The sequence below is a fragment of the Nuphar pumila genome, chromosome 4, assembly GCF_984573655.1.
Source record: "Nuphar pumila chromosome 4, dmNupPumi1.hap1.1, whole genome shotgun sequence".
Taxonomy (NCBI): domain Eukaryota; kingdom Viridiplantae; phylum Streptophyta; class Magnoliopsida; order Nymphaeales; family Nymphaeaceae; genus Nuphar; species Nuphar pumila.
This window is the reverse complement of record NC_143252.1, coordinates 90,806,304-90,832,879: the sequence shown is the minus strand read 5'-3', so window position 1 is coordinate 90,832,879 and position 26,576 is coordinate 90,806,304. Positions and strand designations below refer to the sequence as shown.

At 36.1% G+C, this 26,576-nt stretch overlaps 2 pseudogenes across 2 annotated transcripts; both read left to right on the top strand.

Moving 5' to 3' along the window:
• The first annotated feature begins 7,973 nt into the window (after positions 1 to 7,973).
• Positions 7,974 to 8,741, top strand: LOC149840299 (triacylglycerol lipase 1 pseudogene; annotated as a pseudogene). The gene has a single exon (XR_016431681.1). The product of XR_016431681.1 is annotated as a triacylglycerol lipase 1 pseudogene (transcript).
• Positions 8,742 to 22,178: 13,437 nt separating this feature from the next.
• On the top strand, positions 22,179 to 22,947 carry LOC149840298 (triacylglycerol lipase 1 pseudogene; annotated as a pseudogene). Its single transcript, XR_016431680.1, has one exon. The product of XR_016431680.1 is annotated as a triacylglycerol lipase 1 pseudogene (transcript).
• Positions 22,948 to 26,576: the final 3,629 nt, after the last annotated feature.

Here is a 26,576-nt window from a genome sequence, read left to right as displayed (position 1 = left end):
TAGTCGCTAAATGGTATGCAGAGCATGTCAACCCCATTGAATTGAGAGATTTCGACAAGGTTGTTAACATGTTTATTGAGCGATTTTTGTTTAATACAGAAGCTTTGCCTACGCTCAATCATTTATACAACCTCAAGCAAGAAAGCAATGAGAATGCCAGAGATTTCATCGACAAATGGAGAAGTATTTGTAACAAAATGAGGAATCCCATCTCTGAGGAACATGCCCTCCAAATTATCCTCAACAGCTTCTCATAACCTTTGAGAAACCTCATTTTTCCATACCCATCTAAATCATTCATTGAGCTGACAGAACGAGCAGAATGGCTCGAAATGGGAATGGAGAATGGAATATATGAAGGCATCACTCTGGTAAAAAATACCCAGGATCAAAAGAAAAAGGCACATTTTACTTACTCGGTCGACACTCCAAGCGACCATCATGGCAGCAACAACAAGAACAGTAACAACAGTGGAACGAAGCCTGATCAAAACAGAGGGCAGAAAGGAAAGTTCTTCAAAAACAGTGATAAGCCTCTCTCAAGCGGTCCCTAACAAAAAGGAGATCTTCAAGAAAAACCTAAACACATCAATTGGAATAGGGAGCGCAAATTTACTCCTTTAGATCAACCTCTGGAAAAAGTCCTGGAATACTTACAGTCCCATGGAATGGTTAAACTTCCCAAAATTGCAGATCCACCAATGATCATGGGAAGATTCAAAGAGCAATTCTGCAAATTCCACTAGGCAATGGGGCATGATACAGAGTATTGCTTCGTCCTGAAGCACTTGATCCAAGATTGTATTGACAAGAACATCCTCATAGAAGATAAAGAGGAAGGTAAAATGGAAATTCTATCAGCTCCGTTCCCAAATCATTCCACAACAACCATCTCAGAATGCTCATTTCTTCCACAAAACCATATATGTCCATGCTCCAATGAGGACATAAGTCTCCAGCATCAGGTCATGGTTCTGCATCGGGACCAGCCTACACCCAAGAGAATGAACATCATCTCAATCCTAAGTCAGATGAACTCGTCAGTGGAGAACAAAAGGGTCCCTGGATTCCCTAAGAAATTCATTAAAAAGCAAGTCTTTGCAGAGGAAGCAGAACCCTCTAAGGTAGCTGAAGAGCGAGCCAATCTGCTCCAGAAGCCAGTCACGGCGCTCTCCAACATTTCAATCCTGGAATTGACTCATGATTCCCCAAAGCATCAAGAAATGCTAAATGATCTATTAAGAAAAATCAAGGTGAAGCCAGACACTACTCCAGAAGATATGGCATAAATAGTGAATCAGGCGATGACCAATGCGCCTATCACCTTTTCTGATGAGGACTTGCCAAAACCTCATTCTTTTCATAATAATGCATTATACATCATAGTAAGAACAAGAGGCATGACTGTCCCACATGTGCTTGTCAATGGAGGCAGCAGCCTCAATATTTACCTGGAAATGACAGCGAAAGCCTTGGGATTAAAAGAGGAAGAATATGTGCCTGATCCAATTACAATCTATGGCTTTGATAACCATGGGCAGACTGCCAAGGGCAAGATCTTTCTAGAAATTTTCATTAACTACTCAATGCATACAGTTTTATTTTATGTCGTCAATGTGCCACCAACCTACAATCTTCTGTTGGGACGAACATGGATCCACAATGCCAATGTTGTTCCATCAACCCTTCACCAATGCATAAAATGGTCTAAGGGAGGAATGATCACCACCATTTTGGGAGAAGATCCTGAAGAGAGGCTGTCACAGCCTATGATTCCCGTCCAACATTTACAACAGACATTCCAAGCATCCGAGAAAGTGATGAGATCAACCTCAGCGAGAGTTTAGAAATGTTGAAGCTGAAGGATGCCCAAGAAGAGGAAAACATTGTTGCAGTAATCCAGTGGCAAGGACCCTGTTTCTTCAACTTGGGAGGATGTATCAACTACACTTACTTCAAAGATCATCCCTTATTTCCTCAGTTTTCTAAAGCCAGAAAGGGATTTGATCTGTTGATAAAACACGGGTACCAGCCATTCCGAGGCATGGGAAAAAATGAAGACGGTATAGTGGAGCCGATCATTCTCGCTCAATATTCAGATAGTTCAGGGTTGGGGTTCGGCGGTCAAGCTTCCAGCAAGGAAACAATATTTGTTAGAGAAACCAAATGAGGAGTATGATGCCTTAGTTTTCCTGCTTTCTGTTCTTGTTTCTCTGTTTAATCTTATAGGGACGACACAATCCCAATTTTTTGTCAGTCTTGTAAATGTCTTATTTCTGAATCAATGAAAAGTTAATCTTCTCTTCATATTTGGGCATCTATAATTCTTTCTTATATATTGTTTGTGCCACTTTTCCTTTGTTTTTGTACAAAAAGCTTGTTTTTGGCTTGTACTTTCCCTTAAAAACCTTTTTTGACGTTTTTAAGACCGTCAAAACATAACTCCTGAATCGATGAAGAAGTTCATTATCAATCCCAAATATTCTCAAAAGAAATCAAAACTGGCAAGGATTCATAAGATAAAAATTAGAGCAGAGGTCAGCCAAGCAACAGAGCAGACCGAAGAGCTAGCAGAGTTTGATTCAACTATTCAAGAATTGCCAGAATTTGCTCGCATTTAGAAGCAGGATGAACCGTCGTCTTTGGTTCAAGATCCAACTGAGGATATCAACATTGGTTCAGAAGATGATCCGAGAATCCTCAAAATCAGTTCGGGGCTAAATGCAGATGAAAAAGCAAGACTCATCCAATTCCTTAAGCAGCATCAAGAAGTATTTGCCTGGACTTATGAAGATATGCCAGGATTAGATCCCAAGATGGTTGAGCATCGACTCAAATTGAAACCAGATTCCAGACCAATCAAAAAGAAACTAAGGAAGTTAGACCCTCAAGTTGAGCAGCAAGTTAAGGAAGGACTTGAAGATTTGTTAAAAGCAGGCTTCATCCGAGCCATAGATTACCCAGATTGGTTGGCAAACATCATAGCAGTTCCTAAAAAGAATGGCAAAGTTCGGATTTGCATTGATTTTAAGGATCTCAATAAGGCTACCCCGAAGGATGATTATCCACTTCCCAACATTGATCTTTTGATCGATAGTACAGCAGGCCATGCCATGTTTTCTTTTATGGATGGATATTCAGGATATAATCAAATTAAACTGGCCGTTCGTGATCAGTCAAAAACTTCCTTTACTACACCATGGGGAACCTTCTGCTATACAGTCATGCCATTTGGACTAAAAAATGCTGGGGCAACCTATCAGAGGGCAATGGTCGTTATTTTCCATGATCAGATGCACAGGAATATGGATGCATATGTGGATGACATCCTGGTCGAATCTAAAGAAGAAGATGATCACCTCAATGCTCTTGGTCAAGTCTTTGAAAGACTCATTCTTTACAAGTTGAGACTTAATCCTCAGAAATGTGTTTTCGAAGTAGAATCCAACAAATTACTCGAATTCATAATCAGCAAAAAACGAATAGAGGTGGATCCAGCTAAAGCAAAAGCAATTATTGATATGCCACCCCCAACTAATCTCAGAGAACTGCAAAGCCTTCAAGGGCGTATTCAGTCTATTCGACATTTCATCTTCAATTTGGCCATGGGATGTGAACCTTTCAATCATTTGCTAAGAAAAGGAGTAAAATTTGAATGGGGATCGAAATGTCAACTCTCGTTTGAGCGCATCAAGCAGTATCTCCTTAATCCACTAGTTTTGAAGCCGCCAAAATTGGGGAAGCCTCTCTTATTATATATCTCTGTCAATTAGAATGCCTATGGTGGATTTCTCGCACAGTATGAAGAGGGCAGCCTGATAGAGCATGCCATATACTATGTGAGCAAAACTTTCATTGATTATGAAAAGAAGTATTCTCAGATGGAAAAGACTTGTCTTGCTCTGGTTTGGATGTGCCAGAAATTAAGACATTACTTGTTGGAAGCTGAAATCAAATTCCTATCAAAGCTTAATTCTGTCAAATACATTCTTGAACAACCATTTCTCACTGGACGGATTGCGAAGTGGCAGGTTTTTCTAATGCAATATGACTTAGAGTATGTTTCTCAAAAGTCAATCAAAGGCCAAGCGATCATAGATCAGTTGGCAGATTTTTCCCTGACAGAAGAAATTAAAGCAGAGGATGATTTTCCTGATGAGCATATCTATAATGTCCAGCAGCTTCCAGTTTAGAACCTATTCTTCGATGACTCTAAAAACATGTCTGGCATAGGGATTGGAGTTTTGTTAATCACTCCAGAAAAAGAAATGATCCCTTATTCTCTCAAGCTTGGTTTCCAATGCACTCATAATATGGCCGAGTATGAAGCTCTAATACAAGGCCTCAAAATTCTGCAAAATTTCAATGTCAAGAGAGTGCATGCCTTTGGCAATTCATTACTTGTTGTCACTCAAGTTAACACTGAATGGTAGGTGAAAGATTCAAAATTGATTCCCTATCAGAAGATCGTCCTAGCTCTTGTGGATAGCTTCGAAGAATTTCAGCTCAATCACATCAGAAGAGAGCATAATCAAATAGTCGATGGCTTAGCCAGTCTAGGTTCCATATTATCCTTTAAAGGCAGCGAATCATGTCATTCTTTTGAAGTTGGTAGGCTTGAGCAACCTGCTTTCATTTCAATCATGCAAGTAAACCAGGTCAATTAGAAAGAGAAGCCTTGGTACCAAGATATCAAAGATTTTATTGAAACTGGCAAGCTCCCACCAGAAATGCCAAAAAGAGAGCAACATGCAATTCAACATATGTCCACCCGTTATTTCATCCTTGCCAATGTCCTCTATCGCCGTGGGTTTAGTTTAGAGTATGCGAGATGCTTAGACAAAGAAGAAGCTATGGAATTTATCCAAGAGGCACATGAAGGGATTTGTGGTGGCCATGTTGGCTATCAAACTCTCATCAAACAGATCATTCGGGCAGGGTATTACTGGAAAACCATGCAACAGGACTGCCATCGATTTGTGAAGAAGTGCGTCAAGTGCCAAATGCACACACCGTCCATTCATGCGTCGGTCGCATATCTGCAATCAGTTGTTTCTCCTTGGCCATTTTCTATGTGGGCTTTCAACGTCGTAGGCCCAATTACTCCTGCTTCCAACGGCCACAAATATTTTCTTGCTGCTAAAGAGTATTTCACCAAATGGGTTGAAGCTGTTACTCTACGCACAATAGAAGGCTGCCATGTGGTTTCTTTCATTCACAAGAATATTCTTTGCCACTTTGGCATCCCACATGACATTGTTTCAGACAATGGAAGCCATTTAAAAAATGAGAGGATGAAAACCTTCTATTCTAAATTCAAAATTTGCCATCATTTCTGAGCTCCCTATTATCCTCAAGGAAATGGCCAAGCAGAGGCTACCAATAAGATTCTGATCCGCATTTTGGAAAGGACTATGAGAACGGGTCGAGATTGGCATGAGAAAATTCATGATACACTTTGAGCATACCGAACCACCATTCGAACTCCGACTAATGCCACTCCTTCAGAACTTGTTTACGGAACTGAAGTAATGTTACCTCTCCATGTCCAGAAGCCCGCTCTCAAATTTGCCTCCCTTATAGAATTGCCACTTGATCAATATCAGCAGCAGAGATTGGTGCAGCTGAATCTGCTAGATGAAAAAAGGCTCAAGGCAACAGAGCATGCTCAAGCGTATCGTCAGAGGGTAGCTCGACACTATGCCAAGTCCGTCATTAAGAGAAAATTTCGAGTTAACGATTTGGTGCTCAGATCGATAGTTCATCTCAAGCATCGACCACGGGGCAAGTGGTCACCCAATTGGGAAGGCCCTTATACGGTTAATGAAGCACTGCCTCGCAATTCATATCGTCTGATCAACACAGATGGGGTGGAAATGCCAGATTTTGTCAATGCTCTGCATCTGAAGAAGTTTTATACTTGAAATGTTCATTCCAGCCTTTTGTACTTTTCAAAGAGTCGTTTCAATAAAACAATGATCTTCTATCAATTCTCACATTCTTCTCCATAATACTGGGGCATTTTATTTTGATCTATAATTGTCTTCCTTCATCATATGCAGGCAGGATTAGACAAAACTCTTTTCTCATATCTGTGAACACCCAAATTTTTCAAAATCTTATAAATATTCCGTTTTTGCCCCTGATCCCATTTTCTGAGTAATTTAGTCACTTTTAAATCTAAATTCCATTTTATCTCTCAGGTTTTATTGAAATTAAATTCATTTTATATATCTGACTGAATCTCGGATCCAGATCCAATATTAAAATCCAAATCTGAGCTTCACTATCCAATTTTCATATTAAATTTTACAAAAATACCAAAAATAAATTCTAAAATGTTTAGATAGTCGATCCAATGTCCATTTGGATTCGAGATTCTATATTCCTCGATTTGAGGTTAAAAAATCAACATTTTCTCAAAATCCCAGATTTAAACCTGTTTTTTTGAAGAAAATTCCAAAAGATAAACTCGAACTTTCAAAAAACCCTTCTTTTATAAATATTTTTGAAAATTTTAAAAAATTAGTTTAAAAGTCCTTAGTTTTTAGAGTTTTATTCCAAGAATACAAAAAATGTAGAGAATAAAAAAAAAATCAGAAAAGAACAAAAAAATAAGAAAATCAAATATCAAAAAATTCTGAAAATATGCAGTTTAAACTCTTTTTGAAACTTGTTTTGTAAAAACCCTCTCTTGAAACCCCTTTTTGAAAATCAAAGATGACTTTTTAGAAAATTCTTGAAGGGAGCCCCCTCTTTGGAATTTGAAGAAAATTACAACGGCCGCAGGCTCGCCTCCCTCGCCGTCCACCTTTGATCACCCTGGGATCTCCCTCCATCGTTCATCCCCAACCGAATCCCTTTCTCTCGAACTCTCCTCTTCCTCTTTAAAAGGGGAGCACACAGGGGAAGCATCCCATCGACTCCACCCCTCTCGAAGCATCCATTTCCATCCACAATTAGCCTTCCCTTATCTCTCTTCTCTGATTAGTTGAAAGAGTTCGACTACCCCTGCAGCAATACATAGAAGAAATACATCTCCTTTCTCAATCAAAGCCAAGCTACGGTAGGTATTCCGTCTCTCTGCTATTCCTGTTCTTCCTTTTTTTTTTTATTCATCGCCCCAAGAAGAACACCCACGTAGCATCGGTTTGTTTATAACAAAACAGATCTACGTATGTGTGACATTAACAGAATGTCTATGTTCTGACATTGTTTTTTTTATCCTTTCCTGAGTTTCCTCGATTTTCTTTTTGGGTGTTTTTGCATAGATTGTAGTTTGTTTCTGTATTTATGTTTCCTTTGCAGTAGCCTTATATGTTACTGTTAAGATTTTCTTTCTGTTCATAATCAGGTTTTTATTTTTTTTAGAAAGTCATAAATGTGTAAAATCATTCAAAATTTTACTAAGAGTATATCCATTTTACTGATCATGTCAATACCATGCCTCATGTTATGTACATTCTGTAGTTTATCATTCATGCTAGCTTTCTTTATAGCACAATATCTGCCCCATGGCATCTACTTTCATTCGCCTAAAGTTTGTATCAAGGGGTATTAGAATTCATGTATTTCTTCTTTTAGACACTGCCACATTTGCCTGTAATAGAAAAAAAAGGGGATAATGATGGAAGACAGAAGATTTTATTCCTGAATTTATACAGAGAAGATCTGTGAGTAAAAGTTCCAGGGTCTAGCCACTGTTGATGGTCGTCGTCATGACCTTCATATGGTAATCAGTTATGTCGTGAAGTCTTGGTGATGGTCAAATTCTGGGCATTGTTACATAGCCATTTGAGCCCTTTAATTGGCTAAGACAGGGTACCAGGTAAAACCCATGGAAGTGATGATCACATTTTTTTTTTGTTATGTATTTCTGGTTATCAGCAACATTGGTTTTATCTTCACCTGTGTTGTTGAACTTTTTTTTTTTTCATTCCCATCACTGTATCTAAAATAGTATAGTTGCACTAATGTATGATTTTCTGCATATCATTGTTCTTCATCCCTGCACCGAGCACGCTGTTGAGACAAAGGATGGTTACTTATTGGCCATCCAACGCAGTCCTAATGGACGAGAAGTGGATAAATATCACCCTGGCCCTGCTGTTTTTCTACATCATGGGCTCTTTCAGTGTGGGGATACTTGGTTTGCAAATTCTGTTGAGAAGTCCTTGGGGTTTATCCTTGCTGATTATGGTTTTGATATGTGGGTTGGAAACGTACGTGGTACACGTTGGAGCCATGGTCATTTTTCCTTTCTGAAAGTGACAAGGAGTTCTGAGGAACTGGCTCTGTATGACCTTTCAACTATGATTGATTATGTTTATTTGATGACAAATTCTAAAGTTTTCTTTGTTGGGCATTCACAGGGAATTATGATGGCTTTATTAGCCTTTACTCAGCCAGACATAGCAGAGATGGTTGCAGCTGCATCTCTTTTATGTCCTATGTCATATCTGGATCAATATAGTTCCCACTTTGTTCTTAGAGCTGTTAGCATGCAACTTGATCAGATGTTGTTGGCAATGGGCATGCATCAGCTTGACTTCCGGAGTGATATAGGCATCCAAGTACTGGAATCTATATGTGATGGCCACATTAACTGTAGTGATTTATTGTCATCTATAAAAGGGAAAAATTGTTGCTTCAACAACACTCATGTGGATCACTATCTTAAATATGAACCTCATCCTTCATCAACCAAAAACCTTAAGCATCTCTCCCAGCTGGGTTCATAAAGACCCAAAAGCCATCTCCTACAAGTTTTCCTTAGTTTCTGATATTGCCAACGCATCAGCATCACAACCTGCTATACTACACCCACATTTTCTGCAAATTGCCTGGACATAACCATTTGTTGTTTAAGCCTCCAGTCACCACAATGACCCTTTGGATGAAAGCAGTTTTTCTGCAATCAAGTTGGTACTATCAAGAAAAAGGGTCCATTAATCCATTGCTGTTAGAAAAAGAAAGTCACTGATTTGACTTTACAAAAGCCCATTCCCTTGTATATGATCACCCTGCTGCTACAGCGTTACCTGTGCATATAATATTTCCTGTCACCTGCACATTCCACCACACTTTCCACAACATATCATGTTCACTATGTCATAGCTGCGGCTGCAATGATTGGTGAAAGTACATTTTTTTTTATTGAACCTGCAATTTTGTTTCTTAATATAGCTTGTCAATGTCTTGACAACCACTAGCACATTCACAACTCCATCCACTTCACTCATTCTACCCCTATTGCATCCACTGTAACTTCCCATACTTTTGTGGCTTTACTGTTTTCACACAGCCATGTCCCTTTACCATTACCAAAAACAGCACTGCTCTTCACTTCACATCCATATTCAGCTCACCTCTACTGAGAGCACACCAACATGTTCATCAAAGTGTTTTTTAAATACTCAATCCATGGCTATGCTTGTATCACAGCATTGGTTCCATTCTCATACCCTATGTCACAACACTTCTGCATTCACATATCAGTAGTTAGCACATTAGTATCACTCTTGCATATCATCTACACACAACAGTCATTTGCTATTATATATCTCCATTCTCATCAATCATATGTTTGTTGTAATAACAGTCATATTTTTTTGGATCACCATGTAATTAAGCATTCTTTCTTTTGGATTTTAAAGGGGCTGGTCCATACGCATGATAATACTTCATCTCATTCTCATATCACATGGGCATCACCATTTTTTGTGTGTGAGTATATGCACATATATACTCTTTTCATGTAGATACTTCATATATATATATATATATATATATATATAAATGCATATGTTTTGATGTAATTCCATGTTTTTGATATTAACCCTGTTTTGCCGGAAACATATGAAATTGTTAAAATTTCTTATCTAGATCAAGAATTTTATAGTGGAATCTGCAATAAGATTGATATTAATAAGAATTCTTGACATTTCTAGTCTTAGATAGAATGAATGAGCATATAAAATAAATCACTTGTCTTCATATCATTTTCATCTTATTTTCAAAAATTTCACAAGTGGGATCACGAATGGCACGTGCATCATTCTAATAGGAGGTGATTAAATCCTAAGTTGATGATTTGCATCAATGGCCATAGTCAGGATGTGAACAAAACTTAGCATTTTCATCTTTTATGGAATAACATTGGATCCACACTGGATCCTCTTCAAAAATCATCATACTTTCAAATATTTTCTTTTTTTATTAGAGTTTAATTTAAAATTGACCCAAAATATATATCAATGGTCGTAGTCAGGATATATTGAGGGTTAATTTCATTTTAAACTCTACAAAAGCACCAAAATATGTTTCATTCTTCATATGAATTTAAATACAGATTATTTTATAATACATTCAATGACCATAGTCAGGGATGTATCATATCTTCAATCTTATTTTAATTCACTTAAAGAATGAAATAAGATTTTCAAATCCAATTTCAAAATTCTTTAAATTCATTCATCATTTAAGATAGAACAGCATCATACTTTCAAAATTCTTTTCCCAAATCCAAGTGATCTCAAATATCTTTATTCAATCTCTATTTCAATTCATTCTTCTATCTTATTTCAAAGATTTAAATTTCGATTTCAAAGTCCAATTTGACTTTGAGATTTCAAAATTCAGTTTTATATTCAAAATTCCATTTCCAAATCCAATTTCAAAGTTCAATTTAACTTTGAGATCTCTGATTCATCTTCTGGTTCCAAATTCAAACTTCAATTTCAAAGTCTAATTTGACTTTGAAATTTATTTGTATATTCAAGATTCAAATTCTAAATTTCAAAATCAAATTTCAAAGTTTAATTCAACTTTGGAATTCTAAATACATTTTCAAAATTCAAAATTTAACTCAATATCTCAAATTCAATTTCAAAAGTTCAATTTAACTTTGAAATCTTTGATTCATCTTCTAAATTTAAAACTTTAGAAATCCAACATTAAAATTAGAATCCAACTCCATTTAGGATTCCAGAATTCAATCTCATCTTAGATTCCAGACTTCAGATCCAATCCCATTTAGGATTCTAGATCCAGAAATCAACTTTATCTTGGATCTCAAACTTCAGATCCAAAATTCATTTTAGGATCCAGAATTCAACTTCATCTTGGATCTCAGACTTCAGATCCGAAATCCATTTTAGGATCCAGAATTCAACTTCATCTCGGGCCTCAAATTTCAGATCCAGAATCCATTTTAGGATCTAAAATCCAATTCCATCTTGGATCTCAGACTTCAGATCCAAAACCCATTTTTAGGATCCAGAATCCAATTCCATCTTGGATCTCATACCTCGGATCCAAATTCCATTTTTTGGATCCAATTCCATCTCGGATCTCAGACTTCAAATCCAAATTCCATCATGGATTCCAGATCTTGGATCCAATTCTATTTAGGATCTAGAATTCAACTTTATCTTGGATCTCAGACTTCAGATCCAAAATCCATTTAGGATTCAAACTTTGGATTCAAATTCCATTTTGGATCCCAGATTTCAAATCCAAATTCATTCCCAATTCTAGATTTCAAAATTCAAATCTATCTTGATTTTCGGATTTCAAATCCAATTTCACTTTCAAATCCCATTTGGACTTCTTAAATCTATTTATATTTTTAAATTCCATTTGGATTGTCCAAATTCCATCCCGATTTTCAACCTTAAATCTAGAATTCAATTCCACTTCAAATATTCATTTCCTCTCTTAAATTCAAATTTAAAATTCAAAATTCAAAGTCCATTTCTGACTTTGAAGCTTCATTTCTTTTTCTCTCATCTTCCAATCATTTTTTTCAAATTTTTTTTCCCAACTCTGATCATTTCAAAGACTTAGAACTTCAAAATATCCTTCCTAATCTATCTCAAGTTCTAAGTTAGATTCAATCATTTAGAAATCATTTCTTCACCCCATTATCAAGTTCATCTCATAAAACTTGGAGATTTCCAAAAAAAAATTTCAAAAGAGCATACATCTTTGCATCGCACAAGCATGATTCTTTGTGCATTTAGACTTACGATAAATTCTTAGATGATATTTTAGCAAAAGCAAAAAGGCATGAATTCGAACCTTGGTGCGATTATCCCTGGTAAAGGCGCTAGGAACGGTCGAGTCTCGTACCGACGAGCGAATCCCGTCTCTTGATTTTCTCGCAAATACTTCAAAATGAAGGCAAGTCATTTTCTTAAAAAAATTCAAAAATTAAGGTCAAGTGAGACCCCGCAAAAGAGTTCCTGTCTCTTCTTCCTTTTCTCATTCTCTTCTTCTTTTCTATCTTTTATTTCCTCTTCAAAAAGGGAATAAAGGTTAGAAAGGTGAAGAGAAAGAAAAAGAGGAATGAGAGGAAAAATTTTGCGATGATCACAGGTTTGACGATCATGATGGGACTCGTCTTCGTCCTGTTGGATCTATGCCTTTGCTTTGCTTTAATCTAAGTCTTTATTCTTCAAATGTCAGCTTTATTTCCATGCAAACCTTAGGAGCCTAGACTCTGTCCTAAGCTGACATCATTGCATATAGGATTTAGGTATGGTTTGGTAGGACCATATTGAGGAGATCATTCCATGTTCACATTAGACTTAGGTCTGAAATACAACTCTCCTCAATTCTAGGGATTGAATGCAAACAATGTATGCAAGTGTATGCTTCTTTTTCATTTTAAATCTATCTCTTTAGGACTTGCATTAGAGCTTTATGGTTTTATCTGCATGTTGAACATGTTTTCGAAAATGACCTTACCTATATTGTCCTGGTCTTCACGTTGTTGGGCTGTCTCACTAAACCATAGTTCGGGAAAGAGCCTCACAACTGAACCACTTATCTGGGTTCGCGCCCCCCTACCACGTACCTAAGGGCCATAGTCTGAGGTATATTGGTAGGTGCTCAAGGATGTTGGGAAGCCATTACCTTAGAACCGAAGAGATATTTCTATGCCACGTACTTTGAGCTTCGGCTTGACTATATTGGCGTACCTTGATTGGAATCAAATGATCTAAACCTTAGAGTTAGGATTAAGGTCCTACGAGCTATTTCAAATATTGCATTTAAAGTCAGCCTCTAGGGAGTGTTGTTTGTGCATCCTTGTTTGTACATCTGTGATTGTATGATATTTTATATCTTCCTTATATTTTCTAAAACCCTGGGTATATATTATTCAAAATTTCCTCTTTGTTTTTAAAACCCAGGTGTATTTTCCTTTTTCTTCTTCTGATTTCTTCAAAATTCTTCTGATCCTGTCTGCAAATTCTTCAAAATTTTAAATATTTATCATTTACTTTCAAATTTATTCTCCCTCCTATTTTTCCAATGTATCTTCTGATTCTTTTTTTCTTGTTTATCTTTTCATAAATAAAATATTTTTTCGTCAAGAGATATCCTTTTTCAAAATAGCATTTTCGTTCATATTTAGTTGGTTACTCTCCCTCGTGGAGTAACAACGCAATTGTCGTAAATTCTGTGACGACTCAATCCCTGGTAATGGGATATCATTTTTGTCGACCTAATTCCTTCTTTTGTCAAAATTTCTTTCAAAATTCTTTATCCTAAATATCTCATTTTTAGAATTCTCCTATTTTTCTCAAATAAACATTCTTCAAATATTATTCTTCCTTCTCAGTTATACTGGGGCATTTTTTTAATATATATAAATATATAAATTCATATTTCAAAAATCTGTTTACAGGCAGAATCAAACAAACTCGTTTTCTCAAATCTTATAAAATTTTCAGTTAAATCTTGTTATCTTTATCAGTTTCATTCATTTTATTCATATTTTTATCAAGTTTACATCAATTTTATCAAGTTTTATCGAGTTTTATCAAATTTTCCTTATTTTATTAAAATTTTATCCAAATTTACCCTTTCAGGTTAAGGGATAAACCTGACCCTTATTGTCCGAGGTGTTCCCATTTAGGATAAGGGATAATCCTGAAATCCCTCGTAGGAGCAATAATGCTACCTACGAGAATTCTTTCGCAAATACAAGTTTCATCAATCTTTATTGATTTTCTAAATTTATATCAATTTCTCTTCATTAAATCTCCTTAAATTCTATTTTTTTTTTCATTCAGGATAAGGGATAATCCTGAAACCCCTCATAGGAGCAATAAGGCTACCTGTGAGAATTTTTTTGTAAAGACAAATTTTCAATTTTTTTCGATTTTGTAAATGTCTATTAATTTCTCTTTATTAATTTTCCCCAAAATTTTATTCTATTCTTTACCCTTTTAGGTTAAGGGATAGACCTGACCCTCGTTGTCCGAGGTGTTCCCATTCAGGATAAGGGATAATCCTGAAAACCCTCGTAAGAGCAATAATGCTACCTACGAGAATTCTTTTACAACACAAGTTTCCTCAATCTTTATTTTCAAAATTTATATCAATTTCTCTTCATTAATTTTCCTTAAATTTTATTCTTTTCCCATTCAGGATAAGGGATAATCCTGAGACCCCTCACAGAAGCAACAAGGCTACCTGTGAGAATTCTTTTCAAAAACAAAATTTTTATAAATTTATTCAATTTTCTCCACTTTTGTAAATTTTATTCTTTTCCCCTTTCAGGTTAAGGGATAAACCTGAACCTCGACATTCGAGGTATTCTTTTTCCCATTCAAGATAAGGGATAATCCTGAGATCACTCGTGAGAGCAACAATGAGAATTCTTTTACAAAATAAATCAATTTTCTCAAATTTTCTCCATTTTTGTCAATCTTTCACCAAGTTCTATCTCCTTCTATCTTCTCAAATTCTATTCTATTCCCCCATTCAGGATAAGGGGTTAACCTTGAAAATTGGACCGCATACAGCTAAATCTGCTGGTCCGTCTAAATCATAGATCATAAATCATAAATCTTGTCATATCCCTTCTAAATTCAAGTCTCAAGTTATCTATTCAAAATATTCTTTTCCCTTTCAAGTTAAAGGATAAACCTGAATCATTTTTCCTAAATCCTCATCAAATATCTATTCTTTTCCCCTTCAGGTTAAGAGATAAACCAGAATCAGTTTTTCCTAAATTCTCTTCAAATGTCTATTCTATTTTCCCCTTCAAGATAAGGGATAATCATGAAATCCCGACAATCATTCCTGCTTCAATCTCTAAATATCTTAAAAATGTCGGTCTCCTTCCCGACTCTCGGTTGGAAAACCCAGTCCTCGCACAGGGTTACCTCTCAAAATCTTCAAATCTAAAGATCAAGTTCATTTACAAAAATCAGTCCTCGTGCTGTTTGTCTCTCAGAAAGTCTCAATCTTAGATCAAATCATTAAATCAAAGGTCGTTAAATAAAAGGTTCCAGCTCCGTCGTTGGTCGTTAAATGAAATGTCCCAGTTTTCACTGGTCGTTAAATGAAAGGTTTCAGCTCCTTCGCTAGTCGTTAAATGAAAGGTCCCAGTTTTCACTGGTCATTAAATAAAAAGTCTCAGCTACTTCGTTGGTCGTTAAATGAAAGGTCCCACTTTTCACTGGTCATTAAAAAAAAAGTCACAGCTACTTCGATGATCGTTAAATGAAATGTCCCAGTTTTCACTGGTCGTTAAATAAAAAGTCCCAGCTACTTCGCTGGTTGTTAAATGAAATGTCCCAGTTTTCATTGGTCATTAAATAAAAAGTCTCAGCTACTTCGCTGGTCGTTAAATGAAATGTCCCAGTTTTCACTGGTCGTTAAATAAAAAGTTTCAGCTCCATCGCTGGTCGTTAAATAAAATGTCCCAGTTTTCACTCGTCGTTAAATAAAAGGTCCCAGCTACTTTGCTTGTCGTTAAATGAAAGGTCCTAGTTTTCACTTGTCGTTAAATAAAAAGTCCCAGCTACTTCACTTGTCGTTAAATGAAAGGTCCCAGTTTTCACTGGTCGTTAAATCAAAGGTTCCAGCTTTTTTGTTGGTCGTTAAATGAAAGGTCCCAGTTTTCACTAGTCGTTAAATCAAAGGTTCCAGCTCTTTCGTTGGTCGTTAAATGAAAGGTCCCAATTTTCACTGGTCGTTAAATCAAAGGTTCCAGCTCTTTCGTTGGTCGTTAAATGAAAGGTCCCAGTTTTCACTGGTCGTTAAATGAAAGGTCCCAGTTTTCACTGATCGTTAAATCAAAGGTTCCAGCTCTGTCGCTGGTCGTTAAATGAAAGGTCCCAGTTTTCAGTGGTCGTTAAATGAAAGGTTCCAGCTTTATTGCTGGTCGTTAAATGAAAGGTCCCAGTTTTAACTGGTCGTTAAATCAAAGGTTTCAGCTTCTTTGTTGGTCATTAAATGAAAGGTCCCAGTTTTTCACTGGTCGTTAAATCAAAGGTTTCAGCTTCTTTGTTGGTCGTTAAATGAAAGGTCCCAGTTTTCACTGGTCATTAAGTCAAAGGTTCTAGCTCCGTCGCTGGTCGTTAAATGAAAGGTCCCAGTTTTCACTAGTCGTTAAATCAAAGGTTCCAGCTCCGTCGCTGGTCGTTAAATGAAAGGTCCCAGTTTTCACTGGTCGTTAAATCAAAGGTTTCAGCTCCGTTGCTGGTTGTTAAATGAAAGGTCCCAGTTTTCATTGGTCGTTAAATCAAAGGTTCCAGCTCCGTCGCTGGTCGTTAAATGAAAGGTCCCAGTTTTCACTAGTCGTTAAATCAAAGGTTCCAGCTCTTTCGCTGGTCGTTAAATAAAACATCCCAGTTTTCACACTGGTTGTTAAATCAAAGGTTCCAGCTTCGTCGTTGGTCGTTAAATGAAAGGTCCCAGTTTTCACTAGTCGTTAAATGAAAGATTCCAGCTCCTTCGCTGGTCGTTAAATGAAAGATCTCAGTTTTCACTGGTCGTTAAATGAAAAGTTGCAGCTCCTTCGCTGGTCATTAAATAAAAGGTTCCAGTTTTCACTGGTCGTTAAATCAAAAATTCAATTCTTCACTGGTTGTTAAATAAAAAAGTCTTAGTCCCTTCGCTGACCGTTAAATAAAAGGTCCCAGTTTCTACTGGTCGAAGTTTCCAAAATCATAGATTCAACTCAAGGTCTCATCAAAATCTATATTGAGTGATTATTTCATAGAGAATTCATGAAAACTTTGCCAATTTGCTAAAAGCCTTTGTTGATTCCAAACATTTTACTGCACAAAAGAATCACCTCAGATTATCTCTAGTATTCTTTCAAAAAAGGTGAAACTTTTTGCGAAAAAGGGATAAAATTCAGATCTTTTTCCTGTTGATCAACCAAAAGGATGAAAGAAATATCCTCTGTATGATTAGCAAAAGAAATATTCAATGATGTTGAAAAGCCAGAAGCGAATTGATATTGATCATGGCTATGGCGCGTGTTTAAAGATGACTATCTGGCAATCAGGCAGTGGAAATATCTTGAGCTATAAAAAAAGAATCCACTCAATCCATGTCTCCTCATTCCATTTAAAGTTGCAATCAAATATATGCAAAAGGGATCTCTCAATTGTCGTCAAGATGAAGACGAATATGCGAGCTAGACCTTTGGGGCCAAAGAAGATTTGGATCATCTCCAAGATGAAGGAGTTTGTGACAGATCCTTCCAAGGAAAGTTCAGATCACCATCGAGATGAAGGCGAGTGTGATGAACCTACTGACAAACCCTAAAGGATATTTGATTTCTGCTATCATCTAAAGACCTTTTGAGCCAATATCATCAATAGAATTCCTGAGAAAAAGAAGGATCAGAGCATCTCCAAGATGAAGGAGTTTGTGACGTACCCTTCCCCGAAAAAGAGAGAAAAGTCAGAACACATCCAAATGAAGGATGATGTGAAAACCCGAGAAAGTTCAATGACTCAAAAAGAGTGCAAAAGATCATCATGGGAAAAACCCAGATATCAAGCTGCCAAAATTGCCAGAAATCATCTTTTTTTTATGCGAAATCCTTTTATCAATGTCTTTTCATTACTTGCTTTTATGAAATTAAGAATATTTTTTCTCTTCTCATATCAAGGAAATGGATAGCTTCCTTGAAGAAAATCATCAGCGCTGAAATTTTGAATATGACTCTTAAGGCCGAGGAGTTAACCTCGTTGGAGGAAATACTCTAGGAAAAAGAGGGAATGTCTTTCGCACATACGTGCACACATTTTCAAGCATTTGAGTCAACTACAATTTTATCTTATTTGCAAAATTTTCTAGCTATTCCAAGAATGAAATAAATATTCAATATCCATTTTGATGCAACCTAGCATTGTTTATATCTTCCAGAAGAATTGCCTCATTCAGTTGAAGTATCTCTTACTGTCCCATCACGGTCTCTTTATCCAAGGATTCCGTATGGTCGTACCCCCTCAGGTTAAGGGTCAAACCTGTACTTTTCACTAGAGGTCATCGATTTCAAAAGTTATTTCAGTCTCAGCAATGAGATGCCAAAGATCATCCCTTTTCCAAGCTTTAGGGAACCCCATCTTCCTCCTTTCGCAAACCCCTTTCGGATTTGTTCATCCAAAATCCGAAGGTCTCATCATGGTTTCTTCACTCGTGGATTCCATTTGGTTGTCCCCTTCAGGTTAAGGGTTAAGCCTGAACCTCGCCCCTCAAGGTATCTTCCTTTTTCAGGTTTGGGTTAAACCTAAGTCTCGTTCCGACGAGGTTCCTTGTTTAGACGAGGTGTTTTCCTTCCAGTCCCATCATGGTTCTTCCCATCGAAGAATCCATGCTTTGTATATCCATCCAAGACAGGATCCTACTCGAGCTTCATCTCATGAGACATTTTTCCAAAAATGTCCCATCAAGGTCCTCATATATTCCTTTCCCCATTCAGGTTATTTTGAGTTATCTTCGTCCCATCCAGGTTAAGGGCTAAACCTGAGTTATTCCAAAAAAGTTGATCTTGTCTCACCTATGAGACTTGATCAAAATCCTTATCCTCCATCATTTCGGGATCTTCACCCAAAGTCCCATCACGATTTCCTCATTCTTTGTTATAGAGTTATATCATTTTTGAGGATTTCGTCTCCCCAAGGCCATTCAGGATAAGGTTTTAAGCCTGAAATCATATCTTTCCAAATAAATTCGTCCACACCCCGTTCAGGTCTGCTGACTAGGGCATTTTTTTTCAAAATTTGGAGTGTTTTATTTGCCACTAAGCTCGACTTTCAACCGGCTTAGTAGCAAAGAGGGGCATCTGTGAACACCCCAAATTTTTCAAAATCTTATAAATATTCCCTTTTTGCCCCTGATCCCATTTCCTGAGTAATTGAGTCACTTTTAAATCTAAATTCCATTTTATCTCTCAGGTTTTATTGAAATTAAATTCATTTTATATATCTGACTCGATCTCGGATCCAGATCCAATGTTGAAATCCAAATCTGAGCTTCACTATCCAATTTTCATATTAAATTTTACAAAAATACCAAAAATAAATTATAAAATGTTCAGATAGTCGATCCAATTTCCATTTGGATTCGAGATTCTATATTCCTCGATTCGAGGTTAAGAAATCAAACATTTCCTCAAAGTCCCAAATTTCAACCTATTTTTCTAAAGAAAATTCCAAAAGATAAACTCGAACTTTCAAAAAACCCTTCTTTTATAAATATTTTTGAAAATTTTGAAAAATTAGTTTAAAAGTCCTTAGTTTTTAGAGTTTTATTCCAAGAATACAAAAAATGTAGAGAATAAAAAAAAATCAGAAAAGAACAAAAAAATAAGAAAATCAAATATCAAAAAATTCTGAAAATATGCAGTTTAAACTCTTTTTGAAACTTGTTTTGTAAAAACCCTCTCTTGAAACCCCTTTTTGAAAATCAAACACGACTTTTTAGAAAATTCTTGAAGGGAGCCCCCTCTTTGGAATTTGAAGAAAATTACAACGGCCGCAGGCTCGCCTCCCTCGCCGTCCACCTTTGATCACCCTGGGATCTCCCTCCGTCGTTCATCCCCAACCGAATCCCTTTCTCTCAAACTCTCCTCTTCCTCTTTAAAAGGGGAGCACACAGGGGAAGCATCCCATCGACTCCACCCCTCTCGAAGCATCCATTTCCATCCACAATTAGCCTCCCCTTATCTCTCTTCTCTGATCGGCTGAAAGAGTTTGACTACCCCTGCAACAATACATAGAAGAAATACATCTCCTTTCTCAATCCAAGCCATGCTATGGTAGGTATTCCGTCTCTCTGCTATTCCTGTTCTTCCTTCTTCTTTTTTTATTCATCGCCCCAAGAAGAACACCCACGTAGCATCGGTTTGTTTATAACAAAACTGATCTTCGTATGTGTGACATTAACAGAATGTCTATGTTCCGACATTGTTTTTTTTATCCTTTCCTCAGTTTCCTCGATTTTCTTTTTGGGTGTTTTTGCATAGATTGTAGTTTGTTTCTGTATTTATGTTTCCTTTGCAGTATGTTCTTTTCTGGTTTTCATGTCAGCCATTCAACGCTTAGATTCAAATCTTGTACATGATTTTCGATTAATATTGCTGGATTGATCTGCATTTGTATTTTGATTTTATTGCTTTTACTCCTCTCGTTGTTCATTGCATTTTTCTTTTACCCATACGGATTCAGCATTTTATCATCATCCAACTCTTATACAAAATTTTAGTGTTGTTTACATTAGATTGATATTCGTTGGCATATTCGTCAGAATATATACATGCCTCGTTTCTTTATTCAGCGTAGATTGATACACTGAGTTAAAAAAAAAAGAGGCGAGAGACTGCCAATCTGCCAACAGAATCACTTATATTCCCTTCCCCTCCTGATGCTGACAAAATTTATGGAAGAACAATGGCTCTAGAGGAGATAGATTCAGAATCGAGTGTCGATTAGAGAAGGGGAAGTATAGTTTTCTTGAATTTTTTTTAGATTTAATGTCATCCCTGTATAAGCTCCACAGATCATTGTCTTCTTTTTCTTTCTTTGAGTTCTGTTCTTTAGTTCTTTAGCCAATAAACTGCCTCAATATACAGTTTCACTTGTTGGTATTATCTCATGGTCGGTGCTTATTTCTGCAATGATTTTGTCCCTATTGATTCAGCAATGCTTTGTTTAATCTCATTAAATAGCGGGATGGAATCGGATCATGCCTTGCATCATTCCAAGTTGAATTTGCTGTTGTGTATAGTCTGCTACTTATGGTTGTGCATAGTTAGACCAACCCAAGTATTCATTTAAAACATCTCAAACTTAAGCACTTGCTATTCTGCATATGGATGTTGGTTAGAATCTATGGTAATAAGGTAAGGGGATTCATTGGTCGATTCTTCCACTGCTTAATAATTTGTGACATCAAACAATGTAGAGTCTGCCTAATATTTGTAGGAGGCAATCAATACAAAGGCTCTTCAAAGGGAGTCCTGGCAGAAAAGAAAGCCTTCTGGCACTCTCTCCTTGTAAGCTCCAGGAATAGAAAGGTGTCGATTCAGTAGAATGGTTTGTGAAAGTTGAAAGAAATTGAAAGAAGCAAAAGCAGGTTTAAAATGAATCCTCTTCCAACACGGGATCTTCAGATTCTAAAAGCCATCTAATATCTTTATTCGATAACTGATAAAGAGGGAGAGTTGTTGCTTTATAGAGTCTTAAATTTTGCAGTAGCCTTATATGTTACTGTTAAGATTTTCTTTCTATTCATAATCAGGTTTTTATTTTTTTTAGAAAGTCATAAATGTGTAAAATCATTCAAAATTTTACTAAGAGTATATCCATTTTACTGATCATGTCAATACCATGCCTCATGTTATGTACATTCTGTAGTTTATCATTCATGCTAGCTTTCTTTATAGCACAGTATCTGCCCCATGGCATCTACTTTCATTCGCCTAAAGTTTGTATCAAGGGGTGTTAGAATTCATGTATTTCTTCCTTTAGACACTGTCACATTTTCCTGTAATAGAAAAAAAAGGGGATAACGATAGAAGACAGAAGATTTTATTCCTGAATTTATACAGAAAAGATCTGTGAGTAAAAGTTCCAGGGTCTAGCCACTGCTGATGGTTGTCGTCATGACCTTCATATGGTAATCAGTTATGTCGTGAAGTCTTGGTGATGGTCGAATTCTCGGCATTGTTACATAGCCATTTGAGCCCTTTAATTGGCTAAGACAGGGTACCAGGTAAAACCCATGGAGGTGATGATCACATTTTTTTTTTTGTTAAGTATTTCTGGTTATCAGCAACATTTGTTTTATCTTCACCTATGCTGTTGAACTTTTTTTTTTTTCATTCCCATCACTGTATCTAAAATAGTATAGTTGCACTAATGTATGATTTTCTGCATATCATTGTTCTTCATCCCTGCACCGAGCACGCTGTTGAGACAAAGAATGGTTACTTATTGGCCATCCAACGCAGTCCTAATGGACGAGAAGTGGATAAATCTGACCCTGGCTCTGCTGTTTTTCTACAACATGGGATCTTTCAGGGTGGGGATACTTGGTTTGCAAATTCTGTTGAGAAGTCCTTGGGGTTTATCCTTGCTGATTCTGGTTTTGATATGTGGGTTGGAAACGTACGTGGTACACGTTGGAGCCATGGTCATATTTCCCTTTCTGAAAGTAACAAGGAGTTCTGAGGAACTGGCTCTGTATGACCTTTCAACTATGATTGATTATGTTCATTTGATGACAAATTCTAAAGTTTTCTTTGTTGGGCATTCACAGGGAATTATGATGGCTTTATCAGCCTTTACTCAGCCAGACATAGCAGAGATGGTTGCAGTTGCATTTCTTTTATGTCCTATGTCATATCTGGATCAAATCAGTTCCCACTTTGTTCTTAGAGCTGTTAGCATGCATCTTGATCAGATGCTGTTGGCAATGGGCATGCATCAACTTGACTTCCGGAGTGATATAGGCATCCAAGTACTGGAATCTATATGTGATGGCCACATTAACTGTAGTGATTTATTGTCATCTATAAAAGGGAAAAATTGTTGCTTCAACAACACTCGTGTGGATCATTATCTTAAATATGAACCTCATCCTTCATCAACCAAAAACCTTAAGCATCTCTCCCAGCTGGGTTCATAAAGACCCAAAAGCCATCTCCTACAAGTTTTCCTTAGTTTCTGATATTGCCAACGTATCAGCATCACAACCTGCTATACTACACCCACATTTTCTGCAAATTGCCTGGACATAACCATTTGCTGTTTAAGCCTCCAGTCACCACAGTGACCCTTTGGATGAAAGCAGTTTTGCTGCAATCAAGTTGGTACTATCAAGAAAAAGGGTCCATTAATCCATTGCTGTCAGAAAAAGAAAGTCACTGATTTGACTTTACAAAAGCTCATTCCCTTGTATATGATCACCCTGCTGCTACAGCGTTACCTGTGCATATAATATTTCTTGTCACCTGCACATTCCACCACGCTTTCCACAACATATCATGTTCACTATGTCATAGCTGCGGCTGCAATGATTGGTCAAAGTACATTTTTTTTTATTGAACCTGCAATTTTATTTCTTAATATAGCTTGTCAATGTCTTTACAGCCACTAGCACATTCACAGCTCCATCCACTGCACTCATTCTACCCCATTTGCATCCACTGTAACTTCCCATACTTTTGTGGCTTTACTGTTTTCACACAGCCACGTCCCTTTACCACTACCAAAAGTAGCATTGCTCTTCACTTCACATCCATATTCAGCTCACCTCTACTGAGAGCACACCACCATGTTCATCAAAGTGTTTTTTAAATACTCAATCCATGGCTATGGTTGTATCACAGCATTGGTTCCATTCTCATACCGTATGTCACAACACTTTTGCATTCATATATCAGTAGTTATCACATTAGTATCACTCCTGCATATCATCTACACACAACAGTCATTTGCTATTATATATCTCCATTCTCATCAATCATATGTTTTCTATAATAACAGTCATATTTTTTTTATCACTATGTAATTAAGCATTCTTTCTTTTGGATTTTAAAGGGGCTGGTCCATACGTATGATAATACTTCCTCTCATTCTCATATCACATGGGCATCACCATTTTTTGTGTGTGAGTATATGCACATATATACTCTTTTCATGTAGATACTTCATATATATATATATATATATATATATATATATATATAAATGCATATGTTTTGATGTAATTCCATGTTTTTGATATTAACCCTGTTTTGCCGGAAACATATGGAATTGTTAAAATTTCTTATCTAGATCAAGAATTTTATAGTGGAATCTGCAATAAGATTGATATTAATAAGAATTCTTGACATTTCTAGTCTTAGATAGAATGAATGAGCATATAAAATAAATCACTTGTCTTCATATCATTTTCATCTTATTTTCAAAAATTTCACAAGTGGGATCACGAATGGCACGTGCATCATTCTAATAGGAGGTGATTAAATCCTAAGTTGATGATTTGCATCAATGGCCATAGTCAGGATGTGAACAAAACTTAGCATTTTCATCTTTTATGGAATAACATTGGATCCACACTGGATCCTCTTCAAAAATCATCATACTTTCAAATATTTTCTTTTTTTATTAGAGTTTAATTTAAAATTGACCCAAAATATATATCAATGGTCGTAGTCAGGATATATTGAGGGTTAATTTCATTTTAAACTCTACAAAAGCACCAAAATATGTTTCATTCTTCATATGAATTTAAATACAGATTATTTTATAATACATTCAATGACCATAGTCAGGGATGTATCATATCTTCAATCTTATTTTCATTCACTTAAAGAATGAAATAAGATTTTCAAATCCAATTTCAAAATTCTTTAAATCCATTCATCATTTAAGATAGAACAACATCTTACTTTCAAAATTCTTTTCCAAAATCCAAGTGATCTCAAATATCTTTCTTCAATCTCTATTTCAATTCATTCTTTTATCTTATTTCAAATATTTAAATTTCGATTTCAAAGTCCAATTTGACTTTGAAATTTCAAAATTCAGTTTTATATTCAAAATTTCATTTACAAATCCAATTTCAAAGTTCAATTTAACTTTGAGATCTCTGATTCATCTTCTGATTCCAAATTCAAACTTCAATTTCAAAGTCTAATTTGATTTTGAAATTCATTTGTATATTCAAGATTCAAATTGTAAATTTCAAAATCAAATTTCAAAGTTCAATTCAGCTTTGGAATTCTAAATACATTTTCAAAATTCAAATTCAAATTCAAAATTCAACTCAATATCTCAAATTCAATTTCAAAAGTTCAATTTAACTTTGAAATCTCTGATTCATCTTCTAAATTTAAAACTTTAAAAATCCAACTCTAAAATTAGAATCCAACTCCATTTAGGATTCCAGAATTCAATCTCATCTTGGATTCCAGACTTCGGATCCAATCCCATTTTGGATTCTAGATCCAGAAATCAACTTCATCTTGGATCTCAGACTTCAGATCCAAAATCCATTTTAGGATCCAGAATTCAACTTCATCTTGGGTCTCAGACTTCAGATCCAAAATCCATTTTAGGATCCAGAATTCAACTTCATCTCGGGCCTCAGATTTCAGATCCAGAATCCATTTTAGGATCTAAAATCCAATTCCATCTTGGATCTCAGACTTCAGATCCAAAACCCATTTTTAGGATCTAGAATCTAATTCCATCTTGGATCTCAGACCTCGGATCCAAATTCCATCTCGGATCTCAGACTTCAGATCCAAATTCCATCATGGATTCCAGATCTTGGATCCAATTCTTTTTAGAATCTAGAATTCAACTTCATCTTGGATCTCAGACTTCAGATCCAAAATCCATTTAGGATTCAAACTTTGGATTCAAATTCCATTTTGGATCCCAAATTTCAAATCCAAATCCATTCCCAATTCTAGATTTCAAAATTCAAATCTATCTTGATTTCCGGATTTCAAATCCAATTCCACTTTCAAATCCCATCTGGACTTCTTAAATCTATTTCTATTTTTAAATTCCATTTGGATTGTTCAAATTCTATCTTGATTTCCAACCTTAAATCTAGAATTCAATTCCACTTCAAATATTCATTTCCTCTCCTAAATCCAAATTTAAAATTTAAAATTTAAAATTCAAAATTCAAAGTCCATTTCTGACTTTGAAGCTTCATTTCTTTTTCTCTCATCTTCCAATCATTCTTTTCAAATTTTTATTTTCCCAACTCTGATTATTTCAAAGACTTAGAACTTCAAAATATCTTTCCTAATCTATCTCAAGTTCTAAGTTAGATTCAATCATTCAGAAATCATTTCTTCACCCCATTATCAAGTTCATCTCAGAAAACATGGAGATTTCCAAAATTCTTCTTCAAAAGAGCATACATCTTTGCATCGCACAAGCATGATTCTTTGTGCATTTAGACTTAGGATAAATTCTTAGATAATATTTTAGCAAAAGCAAAAAGGCATGAATTCGACCCTTGGTTCGATTACCCCTAGTAAAGGCGCTAGGAACGGTCGAACCTCATACCGACGAGCGAATCCCGTCTCCCAATTTTCCCGCAAATACTTCAAAGCGGAGGCGAGTCATTTTCTTAAAAAATTTCAAAAATTAAGGTCAAGTGAGACCCCGCAAAAGAGTTTCTCTCTCTTCTTCCTTTTCTCATTCTCTTCTTTTCTATCTTTTATTTCCTCTTCAAAAAGGGAATAATAGTTAGAAAGGTGAAGATAAAGAAAAAGAGGAATGAGAGGA